Here is a 26,562-nt window from a genome sequence, read left to right as displayed (position 1 = left end):
CCACCAGAATAAGTCCAGTATCTGGGAGCCTGGTGGCTCAGTTGGTTAAGTGTTCGATTCTTAATTTGGGTCAGGTCATGGTCTCACAGTGGTGGGATCGAGCCCTGTGTTGAGCTCTGTGCTGGCAGTGTGGAACCTGCTTGCGATTCTCTCTCTCCCTCTCTCTCTTTCTGCCCCTCCCTTGCTCATGCTTTGTCTCTCTCTCAAAATAAATAAACTTAAAAAAAAATCTTAAAAAAAAAATTAAGGCCAGTACCTAGCCTAGCATCTGTTCTGAATCTCTTGCATGTTTCCACATGAAAACACAAGAAGATAAATTGGCTTTAGGATCAAACTGGCGGGTAGTTGTGCTAATAATCTAGAAAGACACCTTCCTGTGTGGCATGAGCAGAGTAGATTTCTAGTTATGTTTTGAACTGTATTGTCTTAGCAAAGGACTTATTTATAGGAGGAGACTTACCATCTGAGTAATTCCAAGATTAGTTGTCCGGTCTGAGTGGGATATTAGGTGGATGGATTTATCATTGCATTAACATTTATTCCTATAGCTCAGGGTAGTTATCAGTGTGGTCTAGACATCCAGCATGGATGAGTCAACATCTCGTTCTCTGTGTGGTCCAGACATCGGTGTGAATGACTCCACATCTTATTCCCTGCTACCCATCTCTGTGGCGAAAGGACACTCATTTGAGCACAGGGGGGCTTTCTCGTGTGGCACCTTCCAGAGAAGAGTCGAGGGCCCCAGCAAAGCCACAGTACAATGTGGGGCCTGGGTGGCCAGCTCGCCTCACTCACTTCCACCCAACACCCACAACTCAGATGTGTATCTCCAAAGTTTAGAAATTACTTCATTAAGTTCGATTTCACAGTCGCTTGTAAAACAATGTAGACCAAGCACTTTAAATCCCTAAATGCCAAAGGGCTGCTCTTCTTGTGACTTTTCTTGACCAGAAACAGTGTTTTGAGTTTTAAGATGTGTTGTGATCAGGGTCAAAAGACTTTGTAGACATTAGCTTTGTTAAGGATTGCTCTTCGTCAGCTGGGGAGAGATGGTGACCTCCAGAGGGAGACTCTTAGGTCTGCAAAATGGTGCCGTTGCCCGGGGGTACTGCTTCCCACTGCCCGCAAAACTGCCGGGCTCACTTCCCACCCCTGGCATGGTGCCCGTCGCCTCTGAGCTGCTGAGGATAGTGGCCCCCACGGAGGTCACCCTTGCTACTGTGACGCTTCTCTGCTGCCGTCCGGGATACTTCCAGACGCCGAAGCCGGGGCTGGCACTGAGGCTGCTTCCGTTGCCTTAGCTGAGGTACCTTCCTCCTTGAAACTGAATTGTGCCAGAGCACTAAAGCCACTCTGTTAAAAATGGAAGAATCTCTTCGCCCCAACATTGTGCTCCATGCTGAGCACTGTTTCTAAGGAATGCCGCCTTATGTTTCCAATACCTTTCAGATTTTCTGTGGCAAAACTATTTTACTGCCCCCCCTCCTTCCTATGACCCTATTACTTGATGAGGGCAGAGCTTTAAGGCAGAGCCGAGACTGTGCTTTTCTCACATTTGTCCCTCTCCTCCAGTGGTTGGGGCCTGTCTTCATTTCTTATTCTCTCTTTTAGGATGATTTCCTTCCTGGGAAGCTCACTGGTCCTCATGCGTCGGCCCTTAGTCCTTCCTGAGTGCATACTCGGTCTACAGGGTCAGCCTGGGCGAGGTCCTGGAGCCCCTCATGCCTCTGTCTGCCAAGTTATCTTCTTCCTTGAGGTTAAATCTTCGTGGGTGACAAGGCGGAGGGCTCAGTGAAGTGAGAGATATCGCAGTCACGTTGTCCTCACACCCAGAGGTTTCCAAAGAGAGAATGGAGAACATCTGATGTAGATTTAAGGTCTGTATACAGTGAGGAGGAGAGGACTATTAACTTGCCAAAGAAAAGCCTTGAACCACCAGCGGTTCCTCCCAGAGTTAAAATTCTATGTGTAAACGCTTGCCCGTATTAGTCATTTAGCGAGTGATTCTGACGTGCTCCATAAATTTACTATTTTTGTATGAATGGCAACAGCATTTCTTATGAGCTCTTGAGAAAAAAACGGGAACTTCTGTATTGTCTCAAACAAGCGCTATGTATTTGTTTTCCACTTACTGTTTTTTATTAAAGCCTCTTTTCATTTTTGACTCCCACACCTGCGTTGGCACTGCTTTTATTACGCCATCATTCTGTTCAGACGTGCTGGTAGCAGAAGGGCGAGGAAGGTAGTGATTTCTCAGCAGGCTGGTTGGTGTGGATGGGATGACTGGGCTTTGTAACCATCACCGAACACCCACACCCACCTGTCCTTCATCTCGAGAGCTGATGATGCCGTGTTCAATTCACAGCTCAGATGGTAGGTCTCCCTTTCCGTGGTGCACCAGATAGAACCACACGATCCACAGACACGATGCTCCGGAGGCTTTCTGTGATGTCTGTGGAAGGCAATAAAATCATAAGTGTGTGGAGAAAATGTGCCCCTCGTAGCCTCCCTTGGAAATGCATCTTTATTCAGAAAGCCCTTCCTGGTGTCTGATTAAACCATGTTACAAATAAACCCATTCCCCCCCATCGTTCTGTTCTTCTTAGGACAGAATAAGAAGGATTAAGTCACTCTGTATTTCAGCAGAGTTATGATTCTTAAGACAATTTTTAAAATTCAAAATTAGAAAAACTAGTTTGTAAAAGATGTCCATAAGAAAAATTAAAACCTAAGGCAAATCGTGTTTCACCCTTGTGGGGGGAAACACCTTTTCCCCAAGTACTCAAATGGATTTTTCAGAGAGAAAAATTTCTAAAGTGGAGGGGCGCCTGGGTGGCTTCGTCAGTTGAGCATCCGACTCTTGATAGCGGCTCAGGTCATGATCTCGTGCTTGTGAGATCAAGCCCCATGTCAGGCTCCGTGCTGAGCCTGAGCCTGTTTGGGATTCTGTCATGCGCTCTCTGCCCCTTTCCCCCACTTGTGTTCTCTCTCTCGCTCTCAAATAAATAAACATTTTTAAAAAATTTCTAAAGTGGCAAACATTAAACATATGCTAAAAAGTAAACTCAAATGTCTTAGACTCTGGGCCTAAAGTTCTCTCTTGTCCAGCAAGAGAGTGGAATCAGGATTAAAATGCGAGAGATGGCTAATGTCCGGGAAAAGACAAGCACCCCAAATAAGGGTCCTTGCTCTGTATTTATTAAGATCAGAAGGCTTACAAACATGATGGGCGTGCACAAAGAGACAATGAATCTGTGAACTTAACTCATGGGCATGCGGGAAAGGGGGTTTTGCAGATATACGGTGTTAGGGGTTTGGGTCAATATAAACCAGAATCCTGGAGCCCGACAGGTGGATGCTAACTGCAGACAGACATGAGGCACCATGTCTGTTTATCTTACCAGCCTAGGGGATAATACAGATAGAGCGTGCCACCTCAGGTCAACAAGGCACCTTTCTTTTGCGAATCAGCTCCGCTCTGTGCAGCTTCACTCTGCAGCGCCCATAGCCCTATTTACCTGTTTACCTAATTTGGTCCTTCCTTCCTGTGAAAGCAGCTTTCTCCTATAGTACTAAACTGGGGGGCCTTTTTGCCCTGAATACTTAATCTTATTTGCCTCATATGCCTTTGTATTGGGGCCTTTGCCCCACGTCTCTATCCTGGGGCCTTTGCCCCGCCCTCTCTATCCTGGGGCCTCAGCCCTGCCCTCTCTATACTCTGGGGCCTTTGCCTCACCCTCTGTATACTTATTTACCTAATCTTGTTTACCCAAACTTGGGTGTGAGCATCCTATGGCTTTGTAATTCTTTTTGCATTGTTGACCCATCAGTGCAGGCTCAGGGAATTCCTGAGCTTATTCCCCACACTCAAGCTATAAACTTGTTGGGGGAGGGGGAGAACTGAGGATTTTTTTTTTTTAGATGTTACCGTCTAAGATGTGCTTGTATGGACGGAGGCAGTGAGCAGATCACCATGCTGATAATTGCCCAGCGATGACAGGTTCACTTTGTCTGGTTTGAGAGTGAATTGGAGGACTTTCTTGCTGTATTCCAGAACGATGAACCCAACTGGGTCCCAGGGGTTGCAGAGCCCAGAGCTCAGCTTCTCATGGTGTTGGAGTTTCAAATGCTCTTGAGTGATACTAGTTAATGCCCATACTTGGCGCCGCTTTTAAAAGAAATGTTTGTTTATTTATTTCTTTAGAGAGCTCGAGCAGGGGAGGGGCAGAAGGAGAGAGAATTCCAAGCAGGCTCTGTACTGTCAGCGCTGAGCCCAACACTGGGCTCCATCTCATGAACCCGAGATCATGACCTGAACCGAAATCGAGATTCGAATGCCTAGCCGACTGGGCCTCCCAGGTGCCCCCATATTTACCCATTTTTTTACTAAGAGAAGCCCCCTAAGTAAATAAATTGAAGACAAATCAGCTGGCAGCTTATTGGAGAACTTTAAGGACTGGAGGGATTGTGGCCTTATGGCCTTTCGAGAGGCCGCTAAGCATGTGCTTTTTCTTTAAATCAGCTGGACCTTCCTCCCCTCCCCACATTGGTATGTTTAACTTCTGTTTATCTTGTATGTAAAAGGGCACCATAAAATTACCGCCTGCAGGTGTCTTTTATGGGAGAGGAAGTGGCAGGCATGTAATATTTTAAAAAAAACAAAACATAAAACTAGATAACACTTTTGTTTATTTAGTTTGTGTCATTTAGGATGAATCAAGCCTCAAGAGAAGTCCCACGCAGGATGTCTTTAATAGTAATTTATTATCACACATAAACAGGTTGAAACAATGTGCCTCCCACAGCTGAATTCAGCCACACGGTAATCCGATTAGGGTCCCTGGGCTCTCTCTCCTTTTCTGGGCTGTATCTCCAGCCTCTGGCTTCTGTCTTAGGCTGGAAAATGGCATCGGCATAGTTCCAGGCATCATATCTTCCCAGTATTCAAAGACCAGAAGAGAGCACTTGTCCGTATGCCCCTTTTTAAGACAACGGAACATTTCTCAAAAGCTCTTTCCCTGTGAGACGCACCACCATGTCTCACTGGCATGAGGGTTCCGGGGGGCCATTCCTAAGCCACTCGCTGGTAGGGGAGATGGGATGCTTCCTGTCCTGGGGCTGGATGAGCCCAAGCATGTGCCTGCTGTCCACCTCTACGCTCAATATGGGAGCCTCTTTTGAATAAGATGGTGCAGGAGTGGGAGTGGTTATCGGGTAGACCTGCCACGCAGTCCTTTATCCTACTTCTTCCGTATCTTCTTCTCCCTCTTCAATATGCTTGTAGCAACTAGGAGATACACATGCACACGCGCGTGCACCCACCCACAAACACAGTTGCCTATGACTGACTTGGTGGTCTTTACATTTTCCCGAGACTTAAATAATTGAGAAGTGCAAGAAGGATTACCTTATATTTCTCAGTGTTGTGTGTTTTGTTATACTCTAATTATTTGAAAATTAACAGTCTTGGTAACTGTAATCAGAATAGATATTTGATTATGTAGTTCTGTTCCGTTACTATTCTTCATAAACAGGTCTCTGTTAAAAAACATGTGATACGTGAATTCCTTAAAGGGGGCAATGTGTGCTTGGCTACTGATTACCTGTGGGGAGTTATCAAGAAACTAGTCCTGGATCCCTCACAAGTTTCTCTCTTGGGTAACTCCCTAGACAGTGACCACCAACTCTGTAAACCCAGGAGCAAGCAAGAGCTTGAGGGGAAAGCTGACATTATGGTCTGAATATGTTAAATTTGACATTCTTCTGAAGATGGAGATATCTGATGTATCTCTGAAATACAGATGTCCATCTGGGTTGAAGACAGACTCAAGAATCATGAGGTGGTAGCTAAAATCATGAGGGTAGGTGAGGTTAACAACCGTTTTTAAAAAAATGTTTATTTTTGAATGAGAGAGTGCATGCAGATGCGGGAGGGGCAGAGAGAGAGAGGGGTACGGAGGATCCGAAGGGGGCTCTGTGCTGACAGCACTGAGCTCAACGTGGGGCTTGACCCCACACACTGTGAGATCATGACCTGAGCCAAAGTCCAATGCTTAACCGGCTGAGCTCCCCAGACGCTCCCAAGGTTAATATATCTTAATTGTGGATTGAATAGAGAGGAATTAGGAAAGTAAATCTCTTTGATGTCTTAGCTATTTTCTGCATTCAAAAGCTCAAAAGAAGTACTGTTAGGATTTCCCTTGCTTTATTTCTTAGTCTTTACTATTTATGAATTCTAATCAGAGGTACTCAGTCCCAAGACAAATGCAAATGGGTTTGGATCTAACTCCTTTTCTTTATTAACCTGGATGATTAAGAATTTACAGTGTTTGTATCAATGCGACAGGCCAATGTCTGCCTTAGAGTAGACAGAACTACAAATATGGCAAAGCCAAAGAGGGAAGAGGAAAAAGGTCATGTGGATGGTAGTCGGGTTTATAATAATTATTGTCATTACTCTTTCCGCAAGGGTACAGAGAGCCGTGCATTGTACCCTCAGACATAATCAGTCCAGCTGCTTTGTCCTGTGCTCATTGGTTGGTTTGAGATTTCTTAGAGAGCTGGCGTTGAGTGAGAATTTTAGAGGTGCAGACCCGCTATGGTGCTAAGTGAGTGATATCTTCAGGTCTCTTGTAATTCTGCTGCCATAGTGAAGGGGGTGCTGGAGAGTCTTAACGGTTTACCACTAAATCTCCCCTATAGAAAGGCAGGGACACACACACAAAAACACACACACACACATACATACACGAATACTACAAAACCTCTCCTTTTTACGTAAACGTACTTCGGTTAAAAAAGTTAGCTGACTTAAAAACATTAATCCTACAGGTGGTATGTGGATAGGCTCCCACTCATTGCCCCTGACCTTCCATCTCTCCTTTCGATCCTGCAAAGCCCTGACATTAGTGATACCGAACACAGCTTGCGAGCTGGAGATTCCACAATGACCCCTTCCTAAATGGATCCCCAGCTGGTGGACTATCCTTCTTCTTCATGGTCGACCTCTTTCCAACCCTCCTTGTCACCTACCACGTCCCAGTGTGCTCTCTCAGTCCGCGCTGTCCCAGCCACCTGGGATCTACACCTTTGCTCATTCTTTTCTACCTTCCTCTCTGGACCTGTTCACCAAGAGTTAGACCCCAGACCCATGTACATGGCAAAGCCTGCTGTGGGGCCTTTGTCTCTGACAGCACCAACCCTCACAGCTTTCTTGTGTTTGTGAATTTATGTTGCATCTTTACCTTTTTTTATCAAAAAAAATTTTTTTAATGTTTATTTATTTTTGAGAGAGAGAGAGAGCATGAGCAGGGGAGGGGCAGAGAGAGAGGGAGACACAGAATCCGAAGCAGGCTCCCGGCTCCAAGCTGTCAGCTCAGAGCCCGATGGTGGGGCTCGAACTCATGAGCAGTGAGGTCATGACCTGAACTGAAGTCAGATGCTCAACCAACTGAGCTATCAGACAGCCCTGTTGCATCTTTCTTTAAAAAAAAAAAAAAAAAATATATATATATATATATATATATATATATATATATTTATTTATTTATTTTGTGTGAGAGAGGAAGAGGGGAAGGGAGAGAGAGAGAGAGACAGCATGAGCAGGGGAGGGATGGAGAGAGAGGGAGAAGAGAATCCCAAGCAGGCTCCACACTGTTAGCACAGATTCCGATGTGGGGCTGAACTCATTGTGACCTGAGCCAAAATCAAGAGTTGAAGGCTTAACCAACTGAGCCACCCAGGTGACCTTAATATGGTGGTTTTTAAATATGGCCACAAATTCTTTGTCTTTGTCTCTTGAACCAGAGTAGGCTTATGATTGCTTTGACCAATCTACCATGGAAAAGTTACACCAGGTGACTTCCAAGACCTGGTCATCAAAGGTCTACAACTTCTAGAACATTATTCTTGAAACTCAGAGCCCCCGTCTAAGAAGTATGGCTGCTTTAACACCACCATGCTGTAAGGAAGCCCAAGCCACATGTAGGGGCTGTGGTTGACTGTCCCAGCCCAGGTTCCGGACACGTGAGTGAAAAGCCCTCTAGAAGGTCCTCATCTTTAGCCATTCAGTTCTTCCCAAGTTGAGGCCTCACATATACTTAGTCAGAGCCAAGCCTCACCTGCTGTGCCCTGTCTGGATTCCTGATCCGCAGAATCCACGAGCATCATGAAAGGGCTGTGGCTTTATGCTGTGGAGTGTTGGGGTGGTTTCTTTCAGTTTTAGATAACAGGAACATTTCCTCAAAAAGAGGTCATAGACCTCCATTGGTCCCCCCTGTGTGGTCCATCTTAGTGATAACCACATGACACTAAAACAAATGAGCCAAAAACAAAACAAAACAAACACAACAAGCCAGAATATAAAGTAAGAAAAGGTGAAGATCTTAGAAGACAAAAAAAGAAAAAAGAAAAAGAGAGAGAAAAGTGGCAGAAAGAGAAGGGCCGATCTAACTGTGTGGTTATATAGATATGGACATATATAGATACATAGGACTGTAAGGACATAGGTAAGCTAGATAAAGGCTCAGATACATTATGCACATAACCCTTGATAATTAGATTTTGCTTCCCAAATCTTTTTTTTTTTTTTTTAAACGTTTATTTATTTTTGGGACAGAGAGAGACAGAGCATGAACGGGGGAGGGGCAGAGAGAGAGGGAGACACAGAATCGGAAACAGGCTCCAGGCTCTGAGCCATCAGCCCAGAGCCCGACGCAGGGCTCGAACTCACGGACCGCGAGATCGTGACCTGGCTGAAGTCGGACGCTTAACCGACTGCGCCACCCAGGCGCCCCTCTTCCCAAATCTTTATAACAGCTTGGTTGAGTCGACTTGGTTGAGTCCCTTGCTACAGTTCTTTCTGCTAATTTTTGTTTCTCTGTGGAACCTACAAGGAACATATTAGAGCCTGAGAAAAGAAGCAGATATGCCCAAAGTTTCCTCTTCATTATCTCTGCTCAGATGTTACTGCACCAGAATCACACGAAAATGGCTCATTTCAATAACAGTCAAATAGATACAAATCAAAAGCATAGTAACACTTTTAACTCTTTGGGGAGAGTATGGTGTAAAAACCATTTTGTCTAATCATTTGGCAACATACATCAAGAATTAATGCTGCTAATACCATCACCCAGGATTTTCTTTAATACGTTCATTTTAAGGAAGTGGTTATATATATACGTAAACATTTTCTTTGAGGATGTACATCACAGTATTCGTACTTTCACTAGATAACAATTATTTATTTTTTTGAGCGAGAGAGTGAGAGAGAGAGTGAGTGTGGGGGAGAGGCAGAGGGAGAGAGAATCTCAAGCAGGCCTTATATAAGCCCAGTGGGGAGCCCGATGTAGGACTCCATCTCATGACCATGAGATCATGACCTGAGCTGAAATCAAGAGTCAGATGCTCCACTGACTGAGCCCCCCGGGCGCCCTAGTCAGCAACTCTGTGCATCATGGTTCTGACGGCAGTGTTGATGTGCGGGTTCTTTCCCACACCAAGCCGTTCTCTGACCCCAGCTGACACCTACAGTTGAACTCACTTCTGACCATCTACCTGGAGATTGTGCCAAACCCTTCTGGTTAAGGACTGAGCCTCACAAGACTGCCTCCACTTCCGATGCCCATCCCAAGTCCAGCATGGTTCCTTTCCTTCTGACCGACTGGTTCTAAGCCAGGGGTTCCCACCCTTCTGGGGTTTGATTAATTTGCTAGAGTGGCTCACAGAACTCAGAGAAGTTTTACTTACTAGATCACAGGTGTATTGTGAAATGATATAACTCAGGAACAGACAGATGCAAGAGGTGCAGAGGATGAGATCTGGGCAAAGGCACAGAGTTCCCATGCTCTGTGAACAGGCCACGTTCCCCACACCTCCCTGTGTTCACAAGCCCAGCAGTGGTCTAGACCCTGTCCTTTGTTTTTTTTATGGAGATTCCATTATATATGCACAGTTGATTGAGTCGTTGGCTGTTGATGATTGATTCAACCTCCAGCGCCTCTCCCCACCCCGGGGGTCAGGGGGTGCTGCTGAAAGTTCCAAACCTCTTATCACTTGATTGACTATCCAGGCAATAGTCCCTATCCTCAGGTGTTTTCCAGAAGTCATGCCATTAACCTAACAACAGACACCTTATTGCTCGTCACAGGAAATCCCAAGGGCTTTAGAGCTCATATATATATTTCTTATAAATCATGGTAAACAAAGGGGCCCCAAGGAAACTGTGGGGGGTCCTGGGTCTGTTGCCTTGATTGCAGGGAAATGGTCTTGAGTGTTTACAGATGTCCAAACTCATCAGGTTGTACACATTAAATGTCTGTAGTTCTTTGTGTCTCAATAACATCTCAGCAAAGCTGTTGGAAAGAAACCGTGAAACATCCTGAGTAGAGACTGTTGAAGGAAATCTGGTACATCCAGGCAAGGGGATTCCAAACAGCAACTGAAATGGTTAATGTCATGTAAATGTTTTCAGGGAAACGTTCAAATCAGAAGTTAAAAAAAACCATTTCCGGGGGCGCCTGGGTGGCTCAGTCGGTTAAGCGGCCGACTTCGGCTCAGGTCATGATCTCGCGGTCCGTGAGTTCGAGCCCCGTGCCGGGCTCTGTGCTGACAGCTCAGAGCCTGGAGCCCGTTTCAGATTCTGTGTCTCCCTCTCTCTGACCCTCCCCCATTCATGCTCTGTCTCTCTCTGTCTCAAAAATAAAAAAACATTAAAAAAAATTTAAAAAAACCCATTTCCGGTGTATTTTGTATAACCTGTATGTTTATAATAGCGGACTGTGTAACACGCGGAATAAAACATGGGGAAGATATACTCTAAAGCGTTAACACTGGTAATTTCTGAGTTGTGGGAATTTGAGTGATTTTTATTCTCGACTTTTGCTTGTGTGTTTTCCCTAAATGCCCTACAGTCATCATGCATTGCCTCATAAAACGAAATTAAGAAAATTAAGAAACCTGTTCTTGCAAACTGCTTTCCCTGTTGTTAATGGTAGAAGGCGGAGGAAGGACAGGGAAGTATTCTCCAAATGAAGAAGGCACTTTGAGACCAAAGAACAACGCAAGCTACTCCATACAGATACACAGTTTTATTTGGGGTGACTTAGTGATGGGGCGATTGGGTGCCTGGGTGACCCGTGCTCTCACAGCTATTCTCTGCCCAGTCCGGACCTTAATCTACGGTTTTGTATAGAGTGAGGGGCATCGTGGCGAGGTCACAGGAATTTGCATAAAGTGGGGCCGCCTGTGTGCCTGTCCTTGCTACTAGTTATCAAAAGCGGGGTCATCTGTGGGTCACTGTGTGGACTATCGGAACGAGTCTTCCTGCATTCTGGTCAGGTCCTGTGTCAGCCAGCACGGAGCCGGAACCTGAGCCCCAAGGGGGGTTATTATTGCGTGGGCCTGAACAAGATTGGGGGGGCGGCAAAGGTGGTGTCTATGCTGTTAGCCTCTCACAGCTCCGCCCTGGTTGTATTTCTTTGCTGTCTAACAGGTAAGCCTAATGAGGGCGGGTGTCCTCCGTGAATTGCCTCCTCTCTGCCCCAGTCCCTCGTATAGTGCCTGGCACATGGTAGGTGGGTACTCTCTAAGTAGCTCTCATATGAATAAATAGATGCATAAAGATGTGAAAGGAAACAAAGAACTCTGTTTGTTGAGTACTTCCTACCTGGGGGTGCAGTGCTGGGGCCCTCATATATGTTATTCCAGTTAATTCCTGCAGCAAGGGTGTCAGGGAGGAATGGAGCCCTTCTTCAAGACCAGGATGCAGAGGCCTGGAGAAGCTAAGTAGCTAGACTGTGCGGAACTGAGATTTAAACACAGGTGACTTATTTCACTTAGCATCACACTCTCCAGTTCCACCCATGTTGCTACAAAAGGCCATACTTCCTTCTTTCTCGTTGCCAAGTGGTATTCCATTGTGTATATATGTTTTCACTCTTATGTGGCTCCTGAGAAACTGAGAACAAACTGAGGGTTGATGGGGGATGGGAGAGAGGAGAGGGTGGGTGATGGGTATTGAAGAGGGCACCTGTTGGGATGAGCACTGGGTGTTGTATGGAAACCAATTTGACAATAAACTTCATATTAAAAAAAATCTTAAAAAAAATTAACGCGGGCGAGTCTTCATTTTATTGCACCCCACCCTTAAAGGCTGTGGCCCAGAAATAAAGGAAATTTAGAGGAAGGTAAAGGTCTTTTTCAGCAAGTGATTTACATCTAGAGGTCATTTTCTCCTTTAGGAGCAAAAAACCCAAGAGAAGAATGTGGTCCAGCTGGCCTCCAGTAAACTATTAATATATTATTCATAGTTTTTAAAATAGGGAGACAACATTTGTTAAGATCTCCCGTGGACCCAAAAGAATTCTGGGTTTCAGTCCCAGCCCCGTTTCCTTATTTGTGCCATCTTTGTGCATTAGGGATGATTTCTGCGGCGTGTGACAGAGTTCCCTTGTGGTGGTGAAGAAGGTGGAGCACAGGGGTCCGGTCGGAGGCAGCTCCTGTGCCTGGTCCCCTGCCAGCTCTCTGCTCCGCCTTCCCTCCTGGGTGGCCCTCCTTCTCAGAGTCTACGGGGGAGCACCCATGTTCTCACCCGCTTTCCCAGCTGGGGGATGGAGTTTGGGCGGGGGAGATCCCCCCTCCCCTGTGAAAACATAACCTGGAGCCGCAGCATTGCATTTCCACCGATCTCTTTGTCTGAAACTTTGTCACACTCCACGCCCAGCTGAAGGGGCATCCTTGCTCTGGGCAGCTACGTGACCAGCTAATGCTGGGGGGCTCTCTGGGAGAGCAGACACAAAGATATGTAGAAATCTGTGCTACAGTCTTGTTTTAAAAAAATGTTTATTTATTTTTGAGAGAGAGACATACACACACACTCACTGTGAGCAGGGGAGGGGCAGAGAGAGAGAGGGAGAGAGAGAGAGAGAGAGAGAGAGAGAGAGAGAGAGAGAGAATCCGAAGCAGGCTCCAGGCTGCAAGCTGTCAGCACAGAGCCCGACGCAGGGCTCGAACTCGTGAACCACGAGATCACGACGGGAGCTGAATGAACCTGGGCGTCCAACCCAGTGAGCCACTCGGGCGCCCCTGTGCTACAGTCTTTTTGAAGGCAGTTGTGGCATTCTGTGATTCTGTAGGTGCGCTAAAAATACCACTTTTATGAATTATTTGGATGTGTATGTTGTGTGTATAGGGACAAAATGAAAGGGAATTGTAAACGACAGTGTTGGTGAATTTTCAGCTGCCGTTTGACTTAGTCTCCTTAGAGGAACGAACTCTCAAAGTCTGATGAAGTGAAGGAGGGCGAATATATCCAGAAATGCTTCTTTAAAAACTGCCAGTCAGAACGTAATCAAGTAATGGTTGATAAGGCTGAGGTGGAAGCTATTAAATCCTTACCTTATATGACATTAAATAGCGAAAAACCTCCATGGGAACAAAATTATTGAAAGCGGTGTCAGCCTGTGCCTGCTGAATTTGAACTTTTTCGAGAGTAATTGTACTGCGTACTATTTTCTTCAAGCCGCCTTCCATCTAGGAGCAAAAATTCAAGCAAGACTTTTTTTCCCCCCCTCCTGGTTTTATCTCCCTTATGCAATGTAAAGGAGGATGCAGCTTATTTGGGGTTTCTGGGGGGTTTTTTTGCCCATTGCAAAAATTATCTGGTTGGAGCGTAATGTCGTGGTTTGAGATATAATTGTGGTCCACGAAGTGTCTCTGGCTGTACGACGGAGGCATGAAACAGAATTGTTGCCCTTTGGTGGTAACTGAAATAACAAAATGGAAATTTGAATGTAAGTGCTGGTGATTTCTTCTTCAATCTGCGTTACACCAGTGTGATACCACAAAGTCATGGGCGTATTAAGATTATATAATTAAGCATAAGACATGAAGGCTGGGACCTCCTGTTAATATGTCATCTACAGTTTAAAAGAGCACATTAAGTTACCACAGGGGCCTGATGATAAAAGACATGTGCGGTACCTTGGTGGTTTCTAACACTTGAAGAAATAATCAAAACATCGTTGACTGAAATCAGTGTTCTTGGGGCGCCTGGGTGGCTCAGTTGGTTGAGCATCCAACTCTTGATTTTGGCTCAGGTCATGATGCCAGGGTTGCGGGATTGAGCCCCAGGTTGGGCTCCGCTCTTAGCATGGAGCCTGCTTAAGATTCTCCTCCCTCTCTCTGCTCCTCTCCCCTGCTCTTGCTCTCTCTCTCGCTCTCTCTCTCTCTCTCTCTCTCTAAAGAAAAAAAGAGAAAGGAATCAGTGTTCTTTATGTCACAAGTCTTAACCCCTGATGAGGTTGTATTTTATGTTAAACCAGTGATTGTCAGACATTGGAAATCAAGCTAATCACAGCCTGTCTCCCAGGCCCCTTCTCTCCCTGTTAACAGCCTCATTTCCCCCCTATATTTCTTCATTACTCACTTATTCAGTCATTTTCCTTGAACACTAATATGTAACAAAATTATGTCAAAGACATGCTAAAATGGAAATAACTTCTCAGTAGTTTTGAAAATATTATTTCCCTTCTTTATTTTATTTTTCCCTTCTTTAAAAAAATTTTTTTTAAGTGTTTATTGTTTATTTTTTGAGGGAGAGAGAGTGTGAGCCAGGGAGGGGCAGAGAGAGAGGGAGACACAGAATCCAAAGCAGGCTCCAGGCTCCGAGCTGTCAGCACAGAGCCTGATGTGGGGCTTGAACTCACGAATCACGAGGTCATGACCTGAGCCGAAGTCGGACACCCAACCGACTGAGCCACCCGGGTGCCCCTATTTTTTTTCCCTTCTAATTTTAGAAGGATTGCTGTGTTTTTGCTTGTGTTCCTCTCTGGAATCTTATAGTTTATATCTTCACTGCTGTTTTCATTCATGAACTTGTTAGGAACCTGGTTCTTCTAAAAGTTTCCTTTTTCTGTGCCTGGAAAGAGAAATCAATGGACCCCCTGCTAGCGGAAGTGGTGTTCCTGTGGTGAAGTCCTCCCCAGGGGTCTGTGGGTGCTGAATGCCAGGGAACAAGCATTTATGGACCACCTGCTGGGTTCACAGCCAGGGACTGGAGTAGGGAGTCTGGAGAGGGGTTTGGAAATTAGGAAAGAAAGAGGTTTGGAGACAAAAGCCCATTTTCTGCTAAGTCTCAGGTTTCAGCAGAGGCAGACCTGTCTGCCAGAGCTGGTTAAATGACTTGGCTTGTGCACATAGGCATTTCATAAATAAGATGGAAAAACAGCACTATTTCCTGCTGTGTCTTAGGAAAGTGGTCACTTGGAGGACGGTCCAGCCTCCCACTTTCAAGAGGGCACAGCGGAGGGTGTGATTCGGGGAGAGCAACTGCTGCTACTGGACAGGAATGCTTGCGGCAACCAGTGAGCCACAGCGTGGCAAGGGACTGGGTGGAGTGGGGACCACAGGAGGGACGCTTCATCACGGGATAGTCATCTGCCTTCCAGCTTGGCAGGGGTATGAAGTAAAACACAGCTCAGGAGGAGTTAATAGGAGAAGAGAGGAAAGATTGAGAGCATAAAAGTAAGAAGGGCAAGGAAGGGCAGCTTGGATTTGCTTACCCATAAAGGCAAAAACAAAACAACCACCACCACAAAGAACCTGGTAGGTAGATTTATGGTGGTGGTAGCTGATTTTCAAGTAGCCTGATGAAAGGAAGGTTTGCAGGAAGAAACATAGAGACTATGAGACATATTGAGACCATTACGTGAGAACCCCCATAAAGAAATAATCAGTGATGATGAGGTGATGTTCTTTTTCAGTTATTGAGATCCATGGATGAGAGAGTCCAGAATGAGTTTGAGACGGTTTATAGTCATTTTGGAACGTGGAAATAAACCTTGGCTGGGGGTTGAGGCAACACGTACCAGACAGCTCCACATCACAGGCGTTTCTGTTACGTAAAGGCTGGTGCCGAGCCTGACCTGCCGGCTTGCAGCGTGATCTCTGGTGGGAGACCTGATCCCTGTGATTGGGACCTACTGTGGGCATTGGTGGGGGTGGGGGGTGGCGGCAGAGGTGATGGGAAAACCGTGTCCAGGAAGGCTGGGGGTGAGCCATCCTCCGAAAGCCTGTGACCTGAGTGCAGAAAGGGCTGCCGCAGGTGTGCGTGGGGCAGGCAGCTCTCGTGGGCGTGGGGAGCATCGAACCTGCCACCCACCCAGGTGTGCCTGGTGCACAGAGCAGGACACGGGCCAGGAGTGGCATCCTGCATAATCTGTGAAAATGGTGTAAGAGTGTCTTTGGCCAGAGTTAAAGCTGGGGAAGAAGTCGGGAGGGACACCTTACCTTACAACCCTGAGGGAGAAGCAGGAGGGGGCCTGGTGCAAGGGCAGATGTAATAATTAGGTAGGAGAGGGGCTCCTGGGTGGCTCAGTTGGTTGAGCGTCCGACTTCGGCTCAGGTCATGATCTCATGGTCCATGAGTTCAAGCCCGGCGTTGGACTCTGCTGACAGCTTGGAGCCTGGAGCCTGGTTCAGATAATGTGTCTCCCTCTGTCTCTGCACCGCACCTACCCCCCCTCCCCTCCCACCTCTCACACTCTGTCTCTCTCAAAAATATATAAATATTTAAAAAAATTTTTTTTAATTAGGTAGGAGGAAAGATAAAAAGTGGTTTTCTGAGATACCTGGGCTCACCCCTAAAGACCACATATTAAGTTAGAATAACTCACTGCTTACGTTCCTTAGGGCAGAGCTTAACCCCCAGAGGAGAATTGTGCAGTCAGGAACACAAGGAGGTGGCCCTGGAGGGGTACTGGTTCCGGGACTTAGCATTATGAGTCCCTCCCTGCTGGAGCCTGCCTCCTGGGGCTGGTCCCATGCACAGGATTCCCTGCCTTGCACTGGAGCGGGGAGCTCTTTCCCTGCCCTGGGGGATGATAATGAACTGTGTGTTCCTGTCCTGTGCTGGAGGTGCCAGAGGGAACGTGTGGGTGAGCGGCAAGCTCTGGGCTCCCTATGGCCCATCCTGGCAGTTTCCTGCGCCTCAGACGGGCCTGTCCTGTCTTCATGCAGCCCAGGTGGCCTGTGGCAGCCTCAGGCCCTGGCGGTGAAGAGGGGCATCTGATTCCTCTTACCAGACTCTTCCAGTCCTCTTCCAGTCCCCGCTGAAAGTTCATTCTGGACCTGCCCAGCCCACGACCTGAAAATTTCCTCTGACCCTCAGAATTGACTCTGCCCAGAAGCGTGACCCTGTGCTCACCCTTCTCCTCCTTCGACTCTGACCCTCGCTGCTTGCTGCTGGGACGGAACTAGGGTCTGCTGCACTTGAAACCTTGGATTCGAATTTCAGGAAGAGGGTGTGGCCCGCCCTTTCCTCCACGTGGGGTTTCCTACCTTCTCCCCAGCCAGCTTTGCAGCTTGCTCTTCCCTATCGTTTCTTCTTTTTTTTTTAAAGTTCATTTATTTATTCATTCTGAGACAGAGAGAGAGCACGAGCAAGCGAGCATGGGGGGAGGGGCAGAGAGAAAAGGAGAGAGAGAATCCCGAGCAGGCTCTGCACTGTGCTGTTAGTGCAGAACCTGATGTGGGGCTCGATCCCATGAGCCATGAGACCATGACCTGAGCCAAAGGCAAGGGCCGGATGCCTAACCTACTGAGCCACCCGGGCACTGCTTCCCTGTCATTGTACCTAGAGCATGCGCCGTGACCAGGGTCAAGATTCATACAACGGTAATAGTGATTGGCCAAGCAAGACATTCTGAATATGATGGAGGAAAATTGCTAACTTGTTCAAATCCTAAAGATAATAGTGGGGTATTCTAAGATAGTAAGCATTGAAGTAGTTTTCTTTTTTCTTTTTTTAAAAAAAATTTTTTTAACGTTTTTATTTATTTTTGAGACAGAGAGAGACAGAGCATGAACGGGGGAGGGGCAGAGAGAGAAGGTGACACAGACTCAGAAGCAGGCTCCAGGCTCCGAGCCATCAGCCCAGAGCCCGACGCGGGGCTCGAACTCACAGACCGTGAGATGTGACCTGAGCCGAAGTCGGATGCTTAACCGACTGAGCCACCCAGGCGCCCCATCTTTTTTCTTTTTTTAAAGTAATCTCTGCATCCAGCATGGGGCTCAAACTCATGACTTGGAGATCATAAGTTGGTTGCTCTGTGGACTGAGCCAGCCAGATGGTATTTCTAACTTCTTTTTTAGTTAGCTTGAGTGAGAAATTTATATATATAAGGTTTGTTTCTTTTTTTTTTTTTCTTTTCTTTTGTCATGTTTTAAAACATAGCATTATGGGGCATTCGGGTGGTTCAGTCAGTTAAGCGTCTGACTCCTGGTTTTGGCTCAGGTCATGATCTCACAGTTTGTGAGTTCAAGCCCTGCATAGTAGGGCATTGTCATTGTGGAGCCTGCTTGATGTTCTTTCTCTCTCTCTCTCTCTCTCTCTCTCTCTCTCTCTCTGCCCCTCCCCCACTCTGAATCTCTCAAAAATAAATAAACTTAAAACACTGAAAAAAAAAACATAGTGTTATGGGCTGAAACCAGTGTTTGCATACCTCCCAAAACTTATATGTGGAAATCCAACCTCTCAATGTGATAGTGTTAGGAGGTGGGGGCCTTTGGGTGATTAGGTCACAAGGGTGGAGCCTTGTGGATGAGAGTAATGCCCTATAAGAAGAAACCTGCTCTATGCTGCTCTGTAAATGCATCTGCTAGATGGGATTACTATAGTATGTAATACTCTAGCAATACCATACTATACATAGTGTTATATTATACTATAGTCACACTGATGGCTGGGTGGGAAAGAGAAAGCATCAGAGGAGGGTGGGGGTACTTATAGGATTCTTGGCTCTATACCTTGCCATTAGATATTCTCATAAGCAACTATTGCATTGAAAATCAATAGACTATGAGATAGTAAGAAATAAATGCACTCGTTAAGCTTGATGTGTGGCTTACACAGATAAGAATGGTAATGACCAGTGAAGATATGGATTGTACATTTCAAGCCTGTGATAAATATCTAGAGTTCTCAGACTCCAGAGTCCATAAAGTTTTGGTAATTACAGATCAATATGAGTGGAGGTGGAAAGGGAAGATATAAATGAGCCAGATTTTAAGAACCTGCATGGAAATTTACTCCAACAGGTTCATGGAAACAGAGTCCAATTAACATCAGACCAGCGAAGGATGGCCTGAAGTAAATTTTCCAATGGGAGAACGTGTACCTAGGAAGGAGACATATAAAGCCCCAAGGGCAGAGTTTCAGGGGGAGGAATAAGGATTAGGTTAGACTGGCAGGTGAGACTGGGAAGTGGAGAGCAGTAGGAACAATGAGCTGTCTTGAAATTTTCTATGTGGAACAGAGCCCAGTTCACAGAATGGTTTAAATATCTGAAGTATTTAGATGTAATACAGGATTACTACCTTTTTATTTTTCTACCTATTTTATGGAATTTGGTTTCTAGCCCCGTGGAGCTGGGCAATGTGTTTGCCTTCTCAAACCTTGACAGTATTTGGACTTTCTTTTTCCTTAAGTAGGTCAATACGTAAACATGTATATATGCATGTGTATATGTGTATGTATGTGTATATATATACACACACACCTATTTCTATATATCTGTATTTATCTAATATGGAAGAAAGGAGGGTATTTTAATTTTCTCATCTGGAATCATGATTAACAACTCAGAGAGGAAAGATTTAAATTTTAAACAAGACCTGCAAAGATTAATGAGTGTGGATCTGGAAGGTCTACTACAGAAAAAGTTGCCGTGTGCAAGCACACCGAGCTAAGAACATGAAGGTGACAGAATCCAAAGGATAAGGAAGGTGCCAAGAAGGGTTAAGCATGCAAGGTTACCAGTGCAAATTAGGAATGTAACTTAGATCATTTTAGCCTGAGGAATCTCTCAGTTAAGTTCAAGGAAATAAACCGTTTCGGAAGAGTCTGCCCTGCCCCAAGGGTATGTACGTGGAGAAAAACCAAAGTTGGGTGAGCAAGAGCCCTTGTTCGGCGTGCTGGGCAGTGTGTGGTGCACAAAGTGGGGGCATGAGCATCCCGTGGGCTCTAGAGCCCAAAGAGCTTCCCTTCCAACGTAATGCATCGGGGTCCGCAGTTACCACGTTTATGGGGGACTCAAGGGCGCATCACAGTTTGAGAAGCACTGTTGTACATGGCAGTAGGTCAGCAGTAGGCAGTTTCTGGAAGATTTTGAGATTCCGACGATTAAAAAGACCGTGAAAAAGTTCTGTAAAGCAGATGTGGGTTCTAAGCAAAGGGTGACGGTGAACTGAGGCATTGCCGTGCAGTGGCAGTATGGGATTTTTAAAAAATCTTCTTTATGTTTTTATTTTTGACAGAGAGAGAGAGAGAGAGAGAGAGAGAGAGAGAGGCAGAGAGAGAGAGAGGCAGAGGCAGCGTGCAAGCAGGGGAGGGGCAGAGAGAGAGGGAGACACAGAATCTGAAGCAGACTCCAGGCTCTGAGCTGTCAGCACAGAGCCTGACATGGGGCTCGAGCTCTTGGACTGTGAGATCATGACCTGAGCTGAAGGGAGCCACCCACGCACCCCAAATGTTTTAGAAACAAAAGTCACTACAGTAATGAGCTCTTTGACTCAGCCAATGAGGAACCTAGACTATTAAGGAGAAGAAAACCACGTTAAGAAACAGTGTAACTCTACATAACTGAAGAGGGTCCAAGATTAGTGATTCTAGATTCAATTTACAGTTTTGAATTTTTTTTTTATTTTTTTTAATGGTTATGTATTTTTGAGAGAGAGAGAGAGAGAGAGAGAGAAAGAGAGAGGGCAAGTGGGGTAGGGGTAGAGAGAAAGGGAGACACGGAATCCAGAGCAGGCTCCAGGCTCTGAGCTGTCAGCACAGAGCCCGACGCGGGGCTCGAACTCATGAGCCACGAGATCATGACCTTGAGCCAAAAAGTCCTGTGCTTAACCCACTGAGCCACCCAGGCGCCCCTTGAAATTTCATGTTTAAAGAAAGACGGAAGGAAGATTTATATGTACATACATAATTGCAAAACAAGAAAAAAATGGTATTTGGTTTCTTTTATCAAAGCAGTAGACTCTAAAGAGCCAGGAAAGAGCTTGCCAACTTGGACGTTCTGGGCTTATTACAAATGAATGCATAAAAGCTGAGGTGAGAACCGAACCTCTCGGAGCAGATGGTACGGTCACCAGTACGACCCAGGCCCACCCAGAGCCTGTTGCTGGAGCCATGCTTCTCACTGAGGGTTACTAGCGTCATTTGTCAGTGGTGAGCATCAGACCTCACTGGTTCGCCGTTCCTGTGTGCGGGGGAAGCTGCGGGTGGTTCTTTTTGCAGAGGTGAACCCTGCCATTCCAGTGAATCCCTTGAAAAGGTCCGAATCCAAGGTCCTTCCATTATTGATGCACTGAAGCGCCAGACTTGAGTAGAAATTTTTCCTGTTTCAGTCAAGATCTGGTGACAGAAAAGCTCCATCCTCTAATTACAACTTAAATATCCTGCCTGGAGTGGGCTGGTTTCTGCATATTACTAATGCATCCTCAGATGTACTTCTGGAGAAGTTCTCTTTCTACATGAAATGATTTCTCTCTCCTGTGCTTGGTGAAATCCTATGCAATTCTGCTGTTAATATTATTATTATTATTATTATTGGTTGCAAAAAGCTTTATTGTTTCCATTTGGTCTGTGGCTTGGGAGAAGGCTCTAGGTTGTTAAAAAGCTACCTAGTGGCTGCAGGGAGAGGATCAGGCACCAGCCGTGGCCCCAGGGGGCTGCCAGAGGGGCCCCTCAAATGCTGCTGGGCTCCTGAGGCTTCTAGTCGTGCCGGAGGGTGAGCCTCTCGAAGAGATACTCACCCAGCCCCGCCTGGGGCCTTCCAGCCCACGGGGGTGCGTCAGGGGGTCGCCCATCTTCTTGATGACTTTCACCTCCTGTCTAGGGAGTAGTTCTCTAGGAAGTCACGGAGCTGGGGGTCTGTGCGGGCAGAACCCAGGGCATACAGATCCAAAAGGGGCTGGTTCAGGCTCTTCTCCAGAGCCAGGACAGCTTCCATGGTGTTCAGGGTTTTACCCCCACTCATCTTGGGACGGCTTCCACAAGCCCTGGAGAGGGCGCAGCCGGTGCACTGGTTTTGCATCTTCAAGAGGGACTCAGCCCCCTCCCGTGCCCTCCAGAGCCACATCGTCGTGGGCCAAATAGAAGCCCAGAGAGAGGCAGGTGTAGGAGTCCTGCAGGTGCATGTGGTCCAAGTGGTTGACAGCAGCCTTCACCTCAGTGGAATAAGTCTGATGAATCTGGGAGCTCATGGTTGATCGGTAATAAGGAGCTAAGCTCAAAATAGAGCGTTGGCTGGTCCTGGAGGCAGAGGGTAGTGTGATTTCTGGGTCGTAAGGTAGTTCTGATTTTAACTTTTTGAGGAACCTCCATTCTGTTTTCCACAGTGGCTGCCCCAGTTTACAATCCCACCAGTGGTGTGAGAGGGTTCCCCTTTCTCTGCATCTTCACCAACACCTGTTATTTCTTGTGTTGTTAATTTTAGTGATTCTGACAGGTGTAAGGTGGTATCTCATTGTGGTTTTGATTTGTATTTCCCTGATGATGAGTGGTGTTGAGCATCTTTTCATGTGTCTATTGGCCATCTGGGTGTCTTCTTTGGAGATATGTCTGTTGTATCTTCTGCCCATTAAAACAATTTTTTTTTAATGTTTGTTTATTTTTGAGAGACAGAGGCAGAGCGCAAGTGGGGGAGGGACAGAGAGAGAGGGACACACAGAATCCGAAGCAGGCTCCAGGCTCTGAGCTGTCAGCACAGAGCCCAATGCAGGGCTTGAACCCATGAACTGTGAGATCATGACCTGAGCTGAAGTCGGATGCTCAACCGACTGAGCCACCCAAGTGCTCCCTGCCCATTTTTAATTGGATTATTTATTTTTTTTGGGTGTTGAGTTTTATAGGTTCTTTTTACATTTTGGATACTAGCCCTTTAAGCATTTTATCAGGGTTTTATTTGCATTTGCCTCATGATTGATGATGTTGAACACCTTCTCATGTGGTTATTGACCGTTCTTTTTACTTTTGTGAAGTAGCTGTTAGGATCTGTTGCACATTTTTTATGGTTTTTTAATAAAAATTTTAAGGGCTCTTTCTTTTTAAATGTTTATTCTTGAGAGAGAGAGAGAGAGAGAGAGAGAGAGCAGGGGAGGGGCAGAGAGACAAGTGAGCTCTGCACTGACAGCAGAGAACCCGAGGTGGGGCTTGAACTCATGAACTGTGAGATCATGACCTGAGCCAAAATAAAAAATCAGATGCTTAACCAACCGAGCCACACAGGCACCCCAAGAGCTCTTTCTCTCTTTGGATATAAGCCTTTTGCCAGCTATGTGTAGTACAAATATTTTCTCCAGATCTGTGGGGTGCATATTCATTTTCTTAATGATGTCTTTGGTAGAACAGCGGTTTTCAATTTTGATGATGCCCAATTTATCTCATTCCCCGTATAGTTAGTGCTGTTTATGTCCTCTCTAAGAATACTTTCCTCAAAGTTGCAAAGACAATTTTCATCAGTTTTTTTCTAAAAGTTTTAGAATTTTAGCTCTTAGATTTAGGTCTGTAATTCATTTAGAATTACTTTTTTGTATGATGTGAGATGGGGTCAGAGTTTATCTCTTTTTTCCATATTGCTGTATGGTTCTTCCAGCATCATCTTTCAGAAGGGCTTTCCAGCACTCCCCATTGATTTTTCTTGCCACTATTATGAAGAAATTAATTGGCCATATTTTTGTTGATCTGTTATTTCTGGACTCTCTGTTCTGTGTATTGTTTCACTGATCTGTGTGCTGTTCTTATGCCAATACTATATGGTCTCAATTACTGAAGTTTTATAGTAAGTCTATGGCCGTTCTAGGTCATTTTCATTTTTTTTTTTCAACGTTTATTTATTTTTGGGACAGAGAGAGACAGAGCATGAACGGGGGAGGGGCAGAGAGAGAGGGAGACACAGAATCGGAAGCAGGCTCCAGGCTCTGAGCCATCAGCCCAGAGCCTGACGCGGGGCTCGAACTCACGGAGCGCGAGATCGTGACCTGGCTGAAGTCGGACGCTTAACCGACTGCGCCACCCAGGCGCCCCTAGGTCATTTTCATTTTATATACATGTTATTTTTTATTATTTTTTGATGTTTTATTTATGTTTGAGAGAGAGAGAGAGAGAGAGAGCAAGCAGGGGAGGGGCAGAGAGAGAGGAAACACAGAATCTGAAGTAGGTTCCAGGCTCTGAGCTATCAGCACAGAGCCCGATGCTGGGCTCAAACTCATGAACTGCAAGATCACGACCTGAGCGGAAGTCCGACGCTTAACTGACTGAGCTACCCAGGTGCCTCACCTCTTTTTTATGTACATTTTAGAATTAGTTTGTCAATTTCTGCAAAAAGTTTGCTGGGATTTTGATTAGGATTGCATCGGATCTATAAAACAATATATGGAGAATTGAAATCTCATTATCCACTTGAATCTATGAATGTAGTAGATTTCCTTATTTATTTAGATTTTCTTTCTTTTAGCAGCATATTTTTAGTTTACAGTGAATAGGTCTCTGGAATATCTTGTTAAATTTATCCTAAATCATGTATGTTTCAGTGGTCTTATAAGTTGTGCTTTTCATTGCGTTTGGCAGTTCATTGTTCTATACACAGTAGCCAATTGTGTATAAAAATACAGTTCATTTTTACATATTGATATTGTGCTGATTGCATTTCTTGCCTCATTTCCTGTGCTGCTTGTTGTCCAATATCTGAAAAATTTTTTGTACATTTTGTCCAGTTTCCTAAGTATTAACAGTGGGAGAGCCAGTCTGGTACAGTAACTCATCAGAGCCAGAAGAGGGAGTTTTATGAATTTAATTTTGGCAGGATTTGTCTTATTCCACATCGTCTGTTTTGTGTACTACTTTTCTCTAAAATATCTTCATGTCATTCAAACTTCTTCATAAAAACTTCTATTTAGTGGCTGTTTAGTATTCTATCGTATGAATGTTCTGTAAGTTATTAGGTTGTCTGCATTTGTTTAAATATTACTGTAGCAAACCTCTTCACATCATCTTTTTTTATTTCCGATACTTTCTGCTTGTTTCTGGTACAATGATTCTCTCATGGTGTTATACTTTTTTCATGAACATCTATCTCTGTGAGAGGAGCAAAGGGTTGCAATATTTTACATGGGTTCCAGTGCCTAGCCATCCTGCAATATGGTAAACACTCAGTAAATTTCCCACGGACAGATGGGACTTGGTATTTCTTGAGAGGTGATTTAAACTTGATAAATAGTACCTTTTATTTCTGTACACTTGGACCTTTTCAAGAAACATCTGCTCTCTCATTTGAGCCTCCCGTTACTGGTTGGTCAGTAAGTTAGATGTGAATACTGCCAGATGATAGAAGAAACATAGGCAGAGAGGTAGAAAGTAAAGCCAAGTGGTTAGTTGCTGGAAGAAACAGGACCCAAGGTCTCAGTCATTGGCTTCTATTCTTGGACCTCTTCTCCCAGCTTGTCCTGGGAACTAGGAGAACTAGTGTTCTCTGAACTAAGCCAGAGTGTTCTGAATTTCTTGTACCTTGTACTACACATTTCTCTCCAGAGACATGTTCCCTTCAGCACACTTCTGAAGGCCTTACTCAGACAAAGCTTTCCTCTGGGAATCTGGGCTTGAGGGTCAGAGCCTTCTTGAGAGCCATCGGTGGTGATTAGTTGGAAATCCTCTGGCTGACCTTGAGTCTCCCCCGAATCACTATTCTGTCATGTTCCATTTGGCACTCTGCCCAGATTTAATGGCATTCTACCGTGTTGCTTTATAAGTATATGCTTGGAAATGTGCTTTAAAGAACATGTTCTTAATGTAGAGTTTTTGCATAGTAAGTGTTCTCAGACCTCACCAGCTGTGGACACCAATAAGGACATGTTTATTTTTAAAACTCAACATCCAGAGCTCTGTACCGTCCACCTACATGACAGAAGCAACTCACGCCACATTTCAACAGTCCCCATATCTTTTAGTAGAACCATGCACTTAGGATACAGCTCGTATGCTCTTACAGGATCCTCCAAGGTTGAGTTCATGTTGCTGGCCCCTTGTTCCTGGCTGTCCTGGAATAATGTCCCCCCTGGGGGGGCACCACTTGCACCGGTCCCACCTCTTGCTTGTCCTAAACCTGATGACCTTGAATGTTGGCTCACTCTATTGACCACCTGTTAATGCTGTGCCTGCGTGCTTGCCCAGCCTGGATTGTCAATGCTCTACTGCCAGAACTCTGCCTCCATTGCCAAGTGGCTTCTGAGCCACTACTGTTCCCGGCCAGCATGCCATTCCACTCCTCTGCTCAGCTGCGAGGATGACTCCGCACTCCAGGGGGATGTTACTGCATAACATGCTTCCCCAAAGTTATTGAGACATTTTGCCTCCGCTGTTCTCGTTGTAGAGTGGCCAACGCTATGTTGTTAAGTCCAGAAGTTGTGCAGAATATAGGAGGGCAGCTCTACCGATCCGACACATACCTGCTGTCCCCATGACATGCACATGGCTGGTAGAGAGCACCTTGCTCTTGCAGGTTC

General features: G+C 45.7%; 1 protein-coding gene and 1 pseudogene across 1 annotated transcript in view; one reads left to right on the top strand and one right to left on the bottom strand.

The window, feature by feature from the left end:
* Window positions 1–26,562, top strand: part of PLD5 (phospholipase D family member 5) — a 411,871-nt gene that overhangs the window by 27,172 nt on the left and 358,137 nt on the right. The window lies entirely within an intron of this gene.
* Window positions 21,776–22,266, bottom strand: LOC124510477 (ferritin light chain-like; annotated as a pseudogene).

Source organism: Lynx rufus, unplaced genomic scaffold (assembly GCF_022079265.1).
Source record: "Lynx rufus isolate CCGP_SWC_20201006 ecotype Redwood Valley unplaced genomic scaffold, mLynRuf1.p SCAF_15, whole genome shotgun sequence".
NCBI classification, from domain to species: Eukaryota; Metazoa; Chordata; class Mammalia; order Carnivora; family Felidae; genus Lynx; species Lynx rufus.
This window is presented reverse-complemented; position numbering and strand designations above follow the sequence as displayed.